The sequence below is a fragment of the Echinops telfairi genome, unplaced genomic scaffold (genome assembly GCF_000313985.2).
Source record: "Echinops telfairi isolate 266 unplaced genomic scaffold, ASM31398v2 ScPeMD7_44;HRSCAF=162, whole genome shotgun sequence".
Classification (NCBI taxonomy): Eukaryota; Metazoa; Chordata; class Mammalia; order Afrosoricida; family Tenrecidae; genus Echinops; species Echinops telfairi.
Window position 1 is genome coordinate 12,221,435 of NW_022103942.1, and position 12,934 is coordinate 12,234,368.

Genomic DNA, 12,934 nt, shown 5'->3' on the forward strand with positions numbered 1-12,934 from the left:
CCTCTGGCGCTTATTTTTATTGTCAGAAGGCTTAGAAGAAGAAGCTCATTTAGGAGCCATCATAGGGCTTAGATAAAATTTCTTAAAAATCACAATTACAGTACACTGTACAAAAGCAAAAATGCATCTGATACATAGCTCCGATACGTAGCGATGCAAACAGAAGCGTGTACAGTATGAGCCAATCAGTGGCAGTAATGACAGAGCATGTGCTGTTACGCAAAAACTGCGATAGAGTGAAGCCACAGAAGTTGAAGCGGGAAGTGGAGAGGGTTCACTGTAGTGTTAATTGGCAATTTAATAGAAAGGATATTAGGCCAAAAATTGCCTTCTTTGCAGTGATGGAGGAATTTCTAATAGTATTTGAGGGGGAAAAAGTCGGGGGGTGGAGTATAGGTGTTGTCAGCGTTTGGTGTAATGAGGATGAGAAAGAATGTGAAGGATTAGAGAGAAGAAAAGAAAATATGAAAGATAAGCAAAAAGCGCTATGAAATAAAAGTATTAAAAATAAAGATAGAAAACACAATACTAGCTTAAGAAGTGGAATATCTATTAATGTATGGTTGTGCTCTAAGTTTTTCCCTCAGCTTTGTCTTTAATATGGATGCTAACATCTGGTTTGAAAATGTGTTGAGGGATTAAAAAATAAAAAGTAAATTGAAACCAAAAAATGTAAAATAATATATATTTGTGTCCTTAGGTAGACCAACATATGGGGAACCCTTAATTAGACATAAATTATAAGACTATGGCATGAATTTGTTTTAAAAGGCAGAGGGTATAGGAATGATAGCACACACAGCAACAATAATAACAGCAAAAGAAGAGCTTGGGTTTAGAGCTTGTCCTGATGGGAATCCAGTTCTGTTTGGAGTAGGAGTCTTTTGAGAAGTTGGGGGCAGTGTCTGAGTGTATGTTGTTTTACTACCTTGTGGTCTTTAAGAATGGCAGGAAAGGGTTGAGATTAAGGCTACGGGAATTATTTTGGTGTCTAATAAGACTGAGAATCCTATATACTTTTGATTTAGGTAAATTATCCTAAAGAAACAGACTTCTGGTAGGTCAGATAGTAGGGGTTGGAGTTCGAAATTTTCAGATGATGGAGGTGATGGGGAAGTGGGGTCTATTACTGCCCCTATCTAGGTGATCTAGGAGGGAAAGATGCAGCTACTCAGAGAGCAGGTTCGGACTCTGAAAGATTTGGGGTGCAGACCAGTCTCTGGTACACAGGAAATTGCTCAATCTATTTGGTACTTCAGCTGGGGGCACCCTCCGAGCCATGTTGCTCATGGACCTTGTCTAGTGCAGAAACTCCCTGCCTGTGCTATATATAGTCTTCTTGGTGGACATCTTCTCAAGAATACGCACATTCTGTAGAATGTGTCAGTTTTGTGCATTCTCTGGAGGCCGGGTGATAGGGTTTAAATAGAAGGAACTGCCTATTTCTTTAGGTTCTGTGAGCTCAATTTCAGTTTCCCTGTTTCTTATTACTGTAGTGATATTGCTATGCTAATGTGTTGTCTGAGAACAAAGGAAAAATAGAGCCTTCAAATGGCAATGCATTTGGGTGCTGTAATAAGACAGGCCATGCGGAGCTGTACCTCCTGGATGGGGAATTAGTTTTGTTGAGTGTGGCTGTAGTTCCCCTGGTTTGTGTGGAGAGTTAGCTTATTCAGTATTTATGAAAGTTCCAGGATGCCATGTATAATTATCCTCAACTGGCTTGGTAAGCTGTCCTAAGCCAGCTATCTGGTAGATGTGGTCGTGAGAGGACCTGAATGGAGCTCCCTTGGCTTGGGCTGAGAAACTATTTCTTATAACTTCCCTAGGCTTGTCACACAGAGCTACGTCCCTGAAGCTTTGTTGGTCAGCCAACTTTGCTCTCTTTAGGACTGAAAAAACTCGGTGTGGTGAATTGGGGAACTATAATCCTCCAGTTTATGCCGAAGGTCAATGACGTAGGAGAATCAGTTGGCAAGCATTGCTGCCCTATTACTTAAACAAACTTCTGTCACCTTTTGTTTATGCTGAGAATATTACTCTCTGGAAGTGTAGGATATCCTTCTCGATGTCCCCTTTGTGTGCTGGTCTCTGAGAAGTCCCTCCCAAAGGTTCTGCTTCCTCCTCTACAACTATTTTCTTAAAGAGATGAGCTCTCCAATACCTCGAATGTCAAGAACTTCACAGGTATACATTATGCAGCCCAGTATAAGACAATAAAATTACAGAGTCTCTAAAAATCTAGAGAACATATTAATTGGTTTAATATGTTAAAATTGAAAAAAGAAAATAAGTGGATTCTGTGTACCACACAAAAGCACCTAGGCATTTAATTCTCTTGTATACAGTTTATGCCTATTTGATTATCAGATTTTGTGATTGAATTAATCCAGATTATAGTGAAAAGTATACTGTAATTCATTCACTTAACATTTATGGAGGCCAAGTAAAGCTAATATTATACACATTCTCATATTCATCATGGGGTGGTAGGGCAAAAGACTTAGCTTTACTCTAATGATAGTGCTCTCAGGCCTTGCCTCCAGAGTAATAAACCTAAGGTTAACTGGTATGCCTTTGTTGGGACTTGCAGGTGACACTTGAGGAATTGTGCAGGTAAATGTTGTTATGTGCTGTGTTAGGCTGGGCAGACTAGAGAAACAAATTCATAGACACTCATATGTGTATAAGAAAGAGGTTTATATACAAGATCGATTGAATACTGAGAAAACATCCCAGCCGAGTTCAGATCAAATTCATAAATCTGATATTAGCCCATGTGTCTGATACTAATCTATAAAGTCCTCTTCAGACTTATGAAACACAATCAATGACGCCAAATGCAGGAAGATCACAGGCCAGTGGAAAATAAGGGAGGATATTTTAAAAATCCTTGAGACAAATGAGAATAATAATACAACATATCAAAACGTTTGAGACACAGCAAAAGCAATAATCAGAACCAAATATATAACAATCCACACACAGGAAACAAGAAGAGGAATGCAAACTCAACACCCAAATAAAACTCCTTCAAGCACTAAATCAAAGACATGATAAACCCTACAATACAAGAAGTAACAAAATTATAAGAATAAAAACAGAAATAAATGATATGGAAAACAAAAACACATCAGAAAAAAATCCACAAGAAACTGGTTCTTTGAAAAGATTAATAAAATTGACAGACCACTAGAAATTTTACAAATGACAAAAAAGGTGAAAATACATAGATTAAGAGAGTAAAAGGGTGTCTTTACAGCAGATCCAAATCAAATTAAAAGAATAATACATTATTATGAAAGAGTTTATTAAAAAACATTTTACAATATAGGATGAATGGAAAGATAATTAGAAAATATTGTGCTCTCAAATTAATGCAGACAGATATTGAAAAATGTAACAGGCCCATAACAGAAGAAATAAAGCCTGTCTCTAGGAAACTTCCAACAAAGAAAAGCTCCTGACCAGGTGGATTCATGGGGATTTTAATTCATTGAAGTATTCAGAGATCTGACACCAATGCAACAAAATTATTCCAGAACATAGGAGACAACAACCCCCACCTTCATTCAAGGAAGCCAGCATAACAATGATCCCAAATCAGGCAAAGACCTCACAAAGATAGAAAATTATAGACCAACGTGAACATAGAAGCTAAAGTCCTCAACCAAATTCTAGCCAATAGAGTGCAACATTATATAAAATAATAATAATAATAATAATTCACCAAGATGAAATGGAATTACATTCCAAAAACAATCAATGTAATGCACCACATAGATAAGACAAATAATTAAATCCACATGGTCATATAAAGTCACGTGACAATATCCAACACCCATTTTTGATAAAGACTAAACAAAATAGGATAGAAGAGAAATTCCTCAATGTAATAAAAGCCGTATCACACTCAATGGGGAAAATAAAAAAACAAGAGAGCAGACAAAAATGTCCTTACCCCCATACTGGAAGTCCTACCTAAAGCTTTCAGAGAGCAAAAAGAAATGAAGAGCTTTTTCTTCCCCGCCCACCCTTTCAGGGAGCTAAACCACGCCCCTCATGAGCATGCTCCTCAGTGCTTCAGTGTGTGGTATTAAGCGGAAGTGCGGATGCAGAACAGACTGGAAAAGGCCGGAAGGGAATCCCAGCAGCCTTTGCGAGGCCCGCTGTCTGTGTGAGACGACTAAGGGTTGCGTCAGCACCACGGTTGTGGTCAGCGTCACCTTCAGTGGCCCAGTGTGTCTCCTCCATCTCAGCACCTTGAAAAAGTGGCTGCATTGTCTGTGCTGGGGGCAATTGGCGAAGCTGTTGGCGACAGAGCGCGTTTGAACAAGGCCCGGGGTCCCAGGCTCTCTCGCTCCCGGAAGTGAGCCTTCAGACTGCGACAGCAGAGGGTGCCTGCGCTGACCGGCACAACCGCCGAATCTAGGACTTGGTGAGTCCTTTTGCTTGTCTAGCCCTCATTGACTGTGTGTTAGCACCCATCCTTCAATGTAAGAATGTGCATCTCGTTCTTAGCAACTGCCGTCCAAAGCTCACCTGTTGTCCCATTTGCAGGAGGATCCATTCACAACTTGGCAATGGAGAACGTGGCCGATTCAGGAGTCTGCCCTTGTCAATATGCCTCTTCTGGATGTGAAAAAACTCTGCCACCTGAGGAAAAAGCAGCCCATGAGGTGCTCTGTGAATTCGGGCCTTATTCCTGTCCGCTCCCTGGTGTTTCCTGTAAATGGGAAGGCCCTGTGGATGATGTTGTGTCCCATTTGATGTGTCATCAAGCACCCATTAAAACTGTAGAGGGACCAAATGCAGTTTTCCTTGCTACAGGCATTGATATTCCTGGTATTTTGAACTGGGTGATGATACAGTCCTGTTTTGGCTTCCAGTTCCTGGTGATAATGGAGAAACGGGCAGGATTTTATGGTGAAGAGACCATCTTTGTACTTGTAGAGTTGATAGGAACAAGGGAGGAAGCTGAAAAGTTTGTTTGTGAACTTGAGCTAAGTAGTCCTAGGCGTTGTTTGGCTTGGAAATCCCCCCCTCGATCTATTCGTGAGGGAATTAGAACGGCCATTTTGAATCATGACTGCTTAATTTTTGACATCATGGTCGCAAAGTGTTTTGAAGAAAATGGCAACTTAAGCATGAATGTAACTATTTCCAGGTGTTCAAACAGAAATGAAACATGATCTGGCCAGTGTTTAAAGCAATTGCACTCAGTTTTCTCAGAGAATTAATGTATCCAGTTGCCAGCCAGCCTGTATTGTTTTAGTAGTTGGAAGCTAGATATATGAAGGTAAATAAAAGGACGTCTGTTATTACACAAAACAATAGCATGTATTAATGCCAATATAATGTAAACTATGTCAACATAAACTACTTAAAAACTATATATATATATATATTCCCGTTAGGCGTCAGTTATATTATAAAATAATTCTGAAGTATTGTTTACTGTAGATTGATTAGTACCATTTAGAAACTGAAAAAAAAAATGTTTTTGTTTGATGTGTGCACCTGCATGCAGGTTATACGTTTATGTGTGGTTTTCTCCTCCGTGTTTAACTGAGAAGCCATGTGAAGTGCTTTGGAGCACTTTGTGAGTCACTACAGAGTTCTGCTGTATGTATTTGGGGGCAGGCTTGTTAAAGTTTATTAATTGTATTTTCTCATTAAACAAATACATTTGATTTTTTGTAATTAAGGCTTTTCGTTGGAAACAGTTTTTATTCGCCCTTCATCCAAAAATGCAATAGTTCAATCATATCAAGAAGTGTTGTACAATCATTACCACCCTCAATTTGATAGCATTTTCTTCTTTCTTTAAGTCATTGTTATTAATATCATTATGTTTAAATTGAGATATAATATATACAAAATACATTCTCCAATTCAACAAATTCTACATGGATAATTCAGCGCCATTAATTATGCTCTTCATGTTGTGCAACCATAATTGTTTTCCTTTTCGAAATGATTCCACCAACATTAGCATGAACTCAACGCCCCCTAAACAAAACTTCTTCCAACTTTATTCATAGCCGCTTTCGCACAACCTTGGTTATTTTTAAAGTAGATTTCTTGATATAATGTTCACATATCCTACATTTCCATAGTTAAATAGCTTTTTACAAGTGTTGTGTATACATCATCACAATCTGTTCTAGTGTCCCTTCTTTCTTCATCCTGAATTCATTGTTTGCCCTTCAATTCCCCTCACTCTGCCCACCCCTCACCTCCAAGAAATCATTCCATCAGTTATTTTCTCTATTCATCCACTCCTTCTGTGCTTCATAAGATGGAAAGCCTAGCAGAAACTATAAACAACCAAACAAAATGGAACAGAAAGAAGAAAATAATAACGGTATAAAGATGAAAATAACAGTAAATAGTAAGAAAGGAAAGACCACCAACATTTTTTAAAAAGCCATAGAAGAAATTTCTGTGGTGGACCCAATGAGAAATATTTGAGGTCAGAGCAAATTCATATTGGGCCAAGGTGGATGGAATCCCTCCAATGATCATATCATATCATGTTTGGATCTATTATTATCAATTTACAACCATCTCTGTATGAGAGTAAAGTTGTTTCAGTCCCTGACCTGTGGCTAGAGGGGATCTGCCAGAGGTTTCATCTGACTAGAAACATATTCAAAGTGTCAACCCAGACACAGATAATCAGGGTTTGACTCCACTTAGCCTCCCTATAATTATTATTTAGCGTCACTTGAGGATGTGAAATGGCTCCTCCCCATTTACCCACCACACCCACCAAAAGAAATGTAAGGGCCTCCTCTGAAATGTGGATGCTCCCCTCCCCTGGTCTTGACATGATTTTCCAGTACGTTTCTCCTCTCATTCCTATGGAGGGCCGGTTGATTTATGGCAGACTTGTCTCAATGTTGTACCACAGGGGTGCTCACACTTTTTTGGCATGCAATCTACTTATAAAATGATCAAGTCAAAATGACATACCAACTACAAAAATACAAAATATACATTTTTATGTTTTTATTCATTACATTTATTTATAAATGCATTGAAAATTCTTTATATGTACAATGCATGTTTATGTACCCTGATAACCACATGAGTCCATATTGCACAACACCGCACAATTAACTATGTACATTTTTTGTCATTCCCTGAGCTTACTCTGATGACTTGCACTGAGTAGAATGAGCCAGGGATGCATAGTCCGGACAGGAGCTGCTGACAGCCTGCCTCAAGCACACTTCCAAATGATCATCAGTCATGGTGGAATAGTACTTGGACTTAATGATCTTTATGTGGGAAAAGGCTGACTCACATCAATAAATAGAGCTGAATAATGCAGTCAAGGAGGTAACACATTTTCTCATGTTTGGGTACTTTCCCTCTGTGAGTAAGTTCCAGAACTGTTCATGTGCTCTGGACTTCAGCTGAATGTTGGCTTGTAGTGTCAAAATCTCCCATTCTGTATGAAAGTGATACGTTTTTGTCTTCTTACTTGGTTCACCACCTCCACTCATTTTGATACCCTTTCTTACGTTTATGAGAGAAAAAAAAAAAACAGTCTAAAGATAGGCGATAACTTAGCTTGTCAGTTTTGCTGCACTTAGCGCAGTTGTTTGTGCATGTGTTTGACACCTAAGATTGCATTTGTGCTGTATATCAACTAAGTGTCAGGATCGATGATAGGCTTATGTCTATTTTTCAGTGCCATGCGTGATCTACCCACACTATATTTGAGATTGACTAGTAGATCGTGATTGACGTATTGAGCACCCTGTTGTGTAGCATCAAGTGTATGGTCTTCTCCATTTCCCCCCTTTTGAAGGTGTGACACCAGCTGATGTGAGGTCTCCTCTTTCAAGGTGGATCTTATGAAGTGCATCTAAGAGAGGTGATATAAGGTTTGTCTGGTAGGTAGACATTCTTACACTTTGTTTGGCATTGGTCTCTAAGATTTAATTGGTGTGTCTCCTTGTCTTACAATTGTTGTCCTTTTGTGATTGAGGAACTTCACTCAGTATAATGGTTTCCACATCCTTTAAGGTAATGCAGTGTTTCATGCTTTCATCACTGCTTTTTAGGGACGCATAGTGTTCTATTTTGTTTATGTACCATAGTTTATATATCCTTTCTTCCATCCTGGGTTTTTGCACTGCTTCCAGTTTCTTGATATTGTGATCTGTGCTGCTATAAACATGAGACAGCCTATAGCCACTAGTGTCATGTCTCATTTCTTTGAGTTATATGCCTAATAGTGGTATTACTAGATGATATGTAATTTCAATTCCCAGATGCTTTAAGAAGTACCATATCATTCTCCATAATAGTTGGATGTATTTACAAGTCTGTCAACAGTGTATATACGTTCCATTCTCTTCAAGGCCTCCTCCTCATTTGTTCTTTTGTATTTTTTTGAATTGGGCTGCTGTGGGCATGAGATGGTATCTCATTTTGCCTTTAATTTGTATTTATGGATGGCTAATGATTGTGAGAATTCTTTCATGTGTTTGTTCACCATTTATACTTCACTTTTAGTGAACTGTCTGGTCATGTCTTCTTCCCAATTCTTCATTTGATCATCTGTTATTTTCTTATTCAGCTATTACAGAGTTCTGTATAATTTGGTATTTAGATTCTTGTTCGGTGTGTCCTCGGTAAAAGTATTTCCCCAATCTTGGGCTCTTGTTTTACATTTTTGATGAAGTGTTTGATGTGCATAAATGATGTAATTTGAACATGTCCCAGTCATCTATTTTATCTTCCCCTTTGTGTACTTCCTTTAGTATACCTGGGAGTATACTAAATGAACTCACACTAATGAAGAGTGAGTCTTAAACTTAATCACGTCTGTATTATAAAAAAGGCAGAATGGACACAAAGACACACACACACATATACACCCAGAGGGTAAAAATATGCCAAGAAAGGCCAAGGAACCCGCAGGACTACCAAACAGGAAGGCCCTCCTCACCAGCATCACACCCTTCCAGCTTCCAAAAAAGGGTGAGAAAAGAAATTCCTATTCTTTAAAGCCACCCATTTGTGGTATGTTTTGTTATGACAGCACGAGATAACTGAGACAGCATATGTATGCTCTCTAATAGGACCACTTAGTTTGTTCCAGTTTTCTCAGTGATGATCCTGACAGCTCTTGGGCTTTCAGTTATGTCTTTAATTCACTGTTGGTTCTGTTTGTGCACCTGGAGAGATAGAGGTCTTGTTTCATTCTTCTGAATATGGAACTTCAGTTTGTCTAACGCCATTTATCGAAGCAGCTGGCTTTGTACCCTTGGATAATTCTAGGTTCTGTGTCAAAGATTAGTTGCTAATTCAGGTTTCCCCCCCTCATTTTTTGGTATATTTGAAACATTACTCTATTTTTAATATGCACAGTTTTAATGTGTATGTTTCTACATATTTGTTTCTTTCCCCTCATTAAGCAGTTCACTAGAATTACCTCAAATTTAGCAATTTTATGAAGATGATAAGTTCTGGAAGGAACGATAACTTTGGAAGAGGTATCAAAAGTTATTTTAAACAGTTATGAAATAGTCTTATTCTCTTGTATTTCAGTTGAGTCATACCTTCAGATATTTAATTTGAAGTGGTAGGCAATGAATTCTGATTTTTAAAATTGATGAGTAAAAATTAGACCTGTTTTTCATTTCAAATATCTTGGCTAAATCCTATGTTTAAAATTTGTCCTTGTGTTTATTGGTTTTGCAAACGATGGTACATGTTACATGGTATGTGTAATTAAATCAAATAATTTGTTTTAAAAGATGGGTTGTCAAAAAAGTTACTGTAATTTATAACCTCATTTAAACAATGTCAGGCAATTGAAAAAAAAGAAAGAAAGGGAATACCTCAATCATCCAGAAAAAATGCAAATACAATCCAAATCTCAGGTACATTCTTTAAAGAAATAGAAAAACGAATTGCCAATTTCATATTGGTAGGCCAAATAAATAACATGAGCAAAAAACGTCTTACAAAGATGGACCAAGTAGGAAGCCTTCCACACGCTGATCTAAAAACCTACTACAGTAGTCAAAACAGCCTGGTACTGGTACATAGAAAATTGTATAAACAAATGGGTCAGAACAGAAAATCCAGGCATAAACGCATGAGATTACAGGCAACTAATCTTTGACAAATGTCCAAGAAATATCCAATGGGACAAAAACAGCCTCTCCAACAAAGTGTATACAACAAAATGTGTTTCCATATGCAGAAAAATGAAATAAGACCCATGTCTGTCCCTATGCAAAATTAAATTTAAAAATGAACTCAAGGTGGATTAAAGAGCTAAATGTAGATCCCAGAGCTATCAGGATCATCATTGAGAAAACTGGAACAAACTTAAGGTCCGTCTTGTAGGGCATATACAGATTACCAAGATTAATAAAGGACACACACAGTCGAAGGCCAAATGAATGCCTGGGGCATGCTATATTTACATAACTTATGCACATCGAAGACTTCATCAAAAGTGGGAAACGTGCTCCCAAATTTGGGAAAAATTTTTTACCAATGGCACATCAGACAGTGTCTCATTACCAAAATATCCAGAGTTTTACAACAGCTGAATAAGAAAATAAAGGAATCAATTACAAAGTGAGAAAAAGACACAAACGGATCATTCACCAAAAATTAAGTACAAATGGCTAACAAACCAGTGAAAGAATGCTCACACTTACTAGTCATCCGGGAAATGCCAATTAAAACCATAACGAAATACCAATTTGCAACCATAAGGCTAGCCCAATTCCAACCAACCAACAAAGACCCAGAAAACAATAACTGATGAAGATTTTATGGAGAGAATGGATCTGGTATACACTGTTGGTGGACTTATAAGTACATACAACCATTATGGAAAATGATATGGTGATACTTAAACCAATTGCAAATTGAAATCCTATAGACTAAGAGAAGGGAGCATCTACGTTTCAGAGAAGACACTTATATTTCCTTTTTTTAATATTGTTTTGTTTTTTTAAAATAGAGCTATAGAGATTTTTAGTAGAAATAACATAATTATCTGAATTTTTGAAAAACATTTTATTGAGGGCTCTTACAACTCTTGCAACAATCTATACATAAATTATAACAGGCACATTTGTACATATATTGCCATAATTATTTTCTAGACATTTACTTTCTTTTGAGCCCTTGGTATCAGCTCCTCTTCCTCCTCCTCCTTCGTGGCCCATTAATAAATTATAAATTATTATTTTCATACCTTACACTGACCTTTGTCTCTCTCCCCCCACAGTTTCTGCTGTTTGTCATCCTCTCCGGGGGTGGTGTGGTGTGTTATGTGTTGATCATCGGGATTGGTTCCCCCTTCCTCTTCTACTCTCCCCACTTTCTCCCTGCCCTCTTTGTATCACTATTCCCATTCCTGTTCTTGGATATTGTGTGTCATAAGCGCTTATGTCTTATCTATGCTTGAGGTCATGATAGTAGGTTTGAAGAAGCTTCCAGGAACCAGAAGATTATTGTGTGTTTCATGGGTGCTTTACTGTGCCCTTAGTGACTCATCCCTTCCCTGTGATCCCTCTGTTAGAGGCTGTCCTATTGTCTACAGATGGGCTTTGGGTCTCTGCTCCGACCCCCCTCGTTCTCAAGAATATGTTTTTCTTTGTTTGTTTCGGGTCTGCTGGTGGCTGTTACCCGGTCCCAGTGACACTTCATGATCGCAGAAGCTGATGGGTTTCTTCCATGTGGACTTGCTGCTTCACAAGTTGGCCCCTTGTTTAACTTTAAGCCTTTAAGACCCTAGATACTATGTCTTTTAATAGCTGGGCACCATCTGCTTTCTTCACCACATTTGTTTATGCACCCATATTGTCTTAAGCAATCGTGCCAGGATGGTGAGCATCACAGAATGCCATATTATTAGAACAAAGTGTGCATGTGTTGAAGGAGTACTTGAATAGAAGCCCAATGTCCATCTGCAACATTAATCTTAACATATAGAAGTACATATATCTATTCCTCTCTTGTTATATATAGATATATTTACATATGTACATGCCTGTATTTAGCCCTCTATAAATGTCCTTTGCTGTGCCCTTAGTGGTTCTTTCCTCTTTTTTCTTTTACTTTCCTCTTGCCCAACCATTAAGTTCAGACTTCACTTGGGTTTAGTAGTTCCTCGCTGTTGCATTGCCCTTGATTAAGCTCCACTGGGAATCCTACACCCTTCTCGCCAATGATTATAGTTCACTTGTTGTTTGCTTGTCCCTAGGTTGGTTCCCCCCACCTTCCTTTATTCTCCGTCTCCTTCTCCCCAATCCCCCAAGAATCATTGGTCCTGTTCTTTTCATCTCTCAATTGTTTCTCCTTCTATTTTATCTAGATTTACATGCAGACACGTTAATAAGCTCAGAAATCAGACAAAGCCAAACAAAACAACAAAGGAAGTCAAACCAACATAACAATAACAGCAACTGAAAAACAAAACAAAATGAAAGCCACTGACAAAAATGGAAAAGCTTATAAATAGTTCAAGGTGTGTTTGTTGGACTTTCTAAGTGTTTCCTAGTTGAGACTGATGGGGTGCCACACTCTGTCTCCAAAATCTATTTTTGGTATTCCCCAGTGATTTAATCACTTTGCTCCCCTTCCTGCTCTGTTGCCTGAACTTAGTGTTTCACACCATGTAATGGGGTCAGAATGAGAACAATTTCCACACCTTGTCTCAAGCGTTGACCCCTATAGCACTATGGTTCAGTGAGGGAAGTAGTGTCTCACAGTGTGGCCAGCCCTATGATCCTCTCCGTGCACTGTCATCAGGGCTTGGTGGGCCAGGATGTGTTCCCCTCCCTATTCATTTCTCCTGTGTGCTCTAATCAGACGTGCCCCTCTCCCCAAGCTGTAGCTTCAGTGCTGTCCTCTGAGGTGCACTCTTCTCCTGAGGGGGAGGGGG

General features: G+C 38.6%; 1 pseudogene; it reads left to right on the forward strand.

Annotated features, from left to right (window-relative positions):
* LOC101663642 overlaps positions 1-5,192 on the forward strand; it is a 10,870-nt pseudogene extending 5,678 nt beyond the window's left edge.
* Positions 5,193-12,934: the final 7,742 nt, after the last annotated feature.